The sequence below is a fragment of the Antrostomus carolinensis genome, unplaced genomic scaffold (assembly GCF_000700745.2).
Source record: "Antrostomus carolinensis isolate BGI_N321 unplaced genomic scaffold, ASM70074v2 scaffold32981, whole genome shotgun sequence".
Classification (NCBI taxonomy): domain Eukaryota; kingdom Metazoa; phylum Chordata; class Aves; order Caprimulgiformes; family Caprimulgidae; genus Antrostomus; species Antrostomus carolinensis.
This window is the reverse complement of record NW_010294045.1, coordinates 6,352-10,894: the sequence shown is the minus strand read 5'-3', so window position 1 is coordinate 10,894 and position 4,543 is coordinate 6,352. Positions and strand designations below refer to the sequence as shown.

Here is a 4,543-nt window from a genome sequence, read left to right as displayed (position 1 = left end):
ACCCCTCATGTTCTACCTTTTGTTGCGTTTCATCCGTGTTAGCTGCAAAACACCATCCCAAAGACACGCTCCTGGAAGAGGGGCCGTGGCAAGGGAAGGGAAGGGAAGGGCTTATTGAAATTATTAATTAGCTTTGTTTTTAAACACGGGCTCGGAGCAGCCTCCGCAGCAGAAGGAATTGTTATTAAACGCCAGCCCTCCGGCAGGCAGGCCATGTGTGCACAGCAGAGCCCGCAGCGCTTGGCTGCCAGATAAAGACGTGATTGTTGTCATCGTGCCTTCGTCCCAGCCTTACTCCTCCTCCTCCTCCTCCTCCTCCTCCCGTGCTCCCACCCACCCTCCACCAGCAGCTCCCAGGAACAAAACCCCCGCGCTCAGCCCAGGCTCGCTCGTGGTGGAGCTGAGAGGAGGAGGAGGAGGAGGAGGGAGACAGACAGAGAGAAACTTGTCTTGGGGATTAATAAGAGGCAGGAGGAGGGAGAGGTGCACACAGGTAAGCTGTGGGCAGGTGCTTTCCCCCAGGCTCTTCTCACCTTGCCTCCAACCCACCTTCTGGTCCACGATGCTCCTGCCCTCTCCAGCCTCTCTTACATGTAAAGCAGCATCTGCTCTTCCTTTTATTTTCTCTCCTCTTGTTGGTTTTTTCTGTTCTTCAGCAGCTGGAGTCTTTGTTCTTTCTCTTTTCTCTGGTTGCAAGAGGTTTTTTTCTCAGCATGGGGCAGGCTGGGATGGAGGGGGGGGATCTTGGGGTTGTAAACTCAGAAGAAAGCCCCGTGTGTGATGGCATCGCAGCCGCTCCCAGGTGCTTTCTGTGGGGACAGTGAGGACCCCCTTGTGTGTCGCCCCACACCAACCTCTACTCTCACACGCTCACAACCCCCCCATGCAGGCTTGGCTTTGGGCTGGGGAGACAGAGCTGGGGGGGCTGCACAGCCTGAGCCATGCCCAGGGCACAGCCCTGCCTTGGAAAGAGGGGGAGAGGGGACAGACACCCCCGGAGCCAGGACATTGTAGCATCAGATCACTGTGTCCTCCCGGTGCTGAGCACAGGGTCCTGGTTTCCAGCTGGATCTGCAGAAGGGCTGGGGGGGCTGCAGGATGCTGTTCCCATGGGAGGGGGGCTGAGCGTATCCCCTCTCCCCAGTGCTGGAGTGGGGAGCAGGGATTTTCCCTGCCCTGTGGAGGGGACCAGCATCCCGCTGCTTTGAGAGTGAGGTGGGAGAGAGCAACCCCCTCAGAGCTTCTGGAGATTAAACCCAGCTCAGTAAACTGGATTTCTGCTCAAAATGTAGGTGGTAAAACCTTTCTCTCCTGCCCGGCAGGCAGAGTTGTATCTGGATCCCATAAACCGTTCCCAGGGCATGTGACACCACTTTTACTGCCTCCATCAGTGAGATTTGAGCCAGCTCTGCTCCAGGCAGGCGGAGAGGAGGTGCAGCCCCCTCCCCACACCGAGAGCTGCTGTGGGGGTCCCGTTCAGATCCTTCTCTTTGTCTCTGCTCCTGCAGAGATGATGGGAGGAAGCAACAGGGCAGAGAAGTTTGTTAAAGTCCTGGGGAAAGGGGTTTGTTGCATGGAAGAGACTCATTCCAAATTTGTTCTTTTCCCACCTGCTTGAGAGTTTTAGGAGAAAAAAAAAAAACATCTACAGGGGAGAAAGTGGAAATTCATCCCCTTGGCAGCTGAACACAAAGCGTGTGGCACGTGAGGGCTTGGAAACTTTCCTGGGAGCCTGAGATCATGGGCCTGCCTTATGTGGTGCTCGGCCGATGGCATCCCGTGAGCTGCCGGAGCTGCCTCCCGGGAATCACCCATTCCTCGGCCATCCCGGGACAGGGAGTGCGGAGCAGAAATGCTGGGAAGAGAGGAAAATGCAGCTGGGGGAGGTTTCCTCTACTTTTGGGAAGAGGATGAGGGGGTGGGATGAGGCAGCAGCAGCTGATAAGGCATCAGAGCAGTTTCCCACCCTTAGAGGAAGCAGAGCCGGAGGGATGGAGACGAGGAGGGGAGCGGGGTGTGTGGGGGGGGCAGGCGGGGGGGCTGGGCTGCCATCCCTTTGGCAACATTTTCCACCACGATTTGCTTTTGTCTGTGTCCAGCCAGTTCCACTGTGTGTGGTGGAGAGATCTATGGGTGGGCTGAGCCTGGAGCAGCCCTGGGAAGGGTTGGGACATGCAGTGAGGAAGGAGGAGGAGGAGGAGGCAGCAGAAAGGTGTTTTCTGCCAGGGTTGCCTTCCCACAGACCCTGCTGTTGGAGGGAGGACTGAACCCGACGAGCCTTTCGCAATGAGTCTGGTGACTGTGGTACAGTGAGGAAATGCTCCTGGCACGCAGAGGGATGGATGCAGGAGCCGCACATCGTCATCCTTATGTCTTGCAGTCCTCGGGCTGAGCCCAAAAGTCTTGCTTAAGAGCCCAGGAGCATGTCTGAGCTGCTCTCTGGCAGGGTCTCCTGGGACACTCGTCCCCTGCATGGACACAACGTTGTCCCTGCAAGAAGAAATACAGTGAGGGCTGAGCCCCAGCCCCAGCCAAGCAGGCTGCCTGCTGATCCACTTCTCACTGGGAAAATGCTGGGAAAGGGCGAGAAGACCGGGTTGTTGCATCACGACTTGGTTTCCCAGGGGACCCTGGGGACGCCTGGGTGACAGCGTGTCTGCCCTCCCCTCAGAGGACAGGCTTGCACTGTATTTAGCCCTTTTCCACCATTCCCAGCTCTCCAGCGCCGCTGGATAAAGAGCTCCCTGTTTCGGTTACAGCTGATCAGACCCAGACTCTTGCAGAGACACAAAATGGGCTGTTGCGGTGGTTGGACATGAGGGAAGCCAAGGAGGGGGCTTTTGTGGTTCCTTTCAGTTATTTTTAACTTGCTCTCCTTGTTCTTCTCCAACGTGCATGTTTCCAGGCTGGATGAGGGCATTTTCCAGCCTGGGGGCTGCAGGGGTGATGGGAATTGGGGATCCCAGTGGGAAAGCTGTGAAGGGATCTAGCAGGGTTATAGGTAACGGGCTGGAAAGGATCCCTGGTCCAGCCAGCTACGCTTTCCTCTCTCCTCCCAAAGTTACAAACTCCTTTTACCCGTCCCAGCCCCTCCACAGGAGCAGGGGTCTCTGATACATCAGTGATAGCTGCTGCTCTCTGCATGTCTAACAGCTGCAAGAGGAGGTGAGGAGAGCAGGAGGCACCCAAGGGAGATCGTTGGGACCTCTGCCCGTGACAAATCCCCTCGTGACCTTTACCCAGCTCAGTCTTGTCCCAGAGGTGGTGATTTTTGCCTGCCCTTGGCACTGGTCGCTGGGCTGGCAGTCAGCACTGCTCTGGAGCTGGGGGCTGGTGAGATGCAGCGAAGAGAAACGATTTGGAAAGCAACCACCGGTGGCATTTGGGGCTGGAATTTCCAGCTGCTGTGCCGGATTTTTGTCGATTGTAGTGGGATGACTGAGGGAGCAGCTGCTTCTTTCTGGGAAAAAAAACCCTGGGCTGGCATCTGTTGGGTGCCTTGGTCTTGCACCCAGGCCAAGCTGGTTGGCCCAGCCCGCAGCTCAGGAGGTGTCAGAACTGTTTTTATCCATGAATTGAGCTTTTTTTCCACACTAGGCAGTTGGTTTCCTGAATGCATTCATTGCTTCATGATTTAACTTTATTCCAGTTGCATGGATTCCTTGTGGGTACCTGGGATCTGAGCTGTCTTGTCCATCAGGGAGTGGTGAGAAAGGTCAAGTGGAGACATTTGCAGATCTCTGGATGCAGATTCAGCAACTGGTGCTTGTGCAGAATCAGGGGATGGGATTTTGAAATCTGGCTTCTTGCATTCACACCAGTAAATTTAACTGCATGAAACGGGATGGAGAACAGACTGCTGACTGTGTTGGGTCCAGGGAGGGCTGGCTTTGAATCTTCCAGCGTGCTGGAGGCAATTGTAAAGCTTGAGGTGGCCTCAGGCTTGTTGCAGCCCCGTTTTCTGGATGCAGGGCTGTGGTGGGGACTGCTGGCTGTGAGCTGGTTTCCCGCAGATCGGTTGGAAGTGGGTCCTGCTTTCCTGAAGCAAGCTGGAGAGAGGGGGGCAGAGTCTCTGAGTGAAGCAAGCTGGAGAGAGGTGGGCAGAGTCTCTGAGGGAGCTGCAGCTTTGCAGGGAGAGGCTGGTGGGGACCAGCAGTGGAGAAGGACCCTGGCAATGATGGGCTGCGATGGGCAGAGGGGCTGTGACAGTCCCCATGGGGACGTGGCAGTGGGTTACAGGCAGTACGGTGGTTACAAGGGGCTGCATCTGCCTCATGACACTTTCCTTCTGTGCTGGCAAATGCCACATGATGCTGCCACTTCTCCAGCCTGGATTTCTGGCTCGCTGACTATTTCTGCTCTACACCCAGTCCCAAAACATCTGCAGCAGTGAAGCAGAGGGGATGGCACAGGCTGTGATGGGCTGGGTTGTTCCTGGGAGGGCTGAGAGCTCAGCCAGCTCCTGAGACCAGCGGGGTGCCCTGTCCCCCACCCTCCCTGTGACATTGCCCAGGGCAGCTGCTGGGTGGCCCAAGCTGAGCAG

The 4,543-nt window shown here is 56.4% G+C and overlaps 1 protein-coding gene across 1 annotated transcript in view; it reads left to right on the top strand.

The window, feature by feature from the left end:
* Nucleotides 1-394: 394 nt before the first annotated feature.
* The window catches only part of PRELP (proline and arginine rich end leucine rich repeat protein), a 9,748-nt gene continuing 5,599 nt past the window's right edge, over nt 395-4,543 (top strand). The window contains exon 1 of the mRNA XM_010177516.2: nt 395-493. The gene's annotated coding sequence lies outside the window, so the exon portion shown is untranslated. The remainder of the gene's footprint in view (nt 494-4,543) is intronic.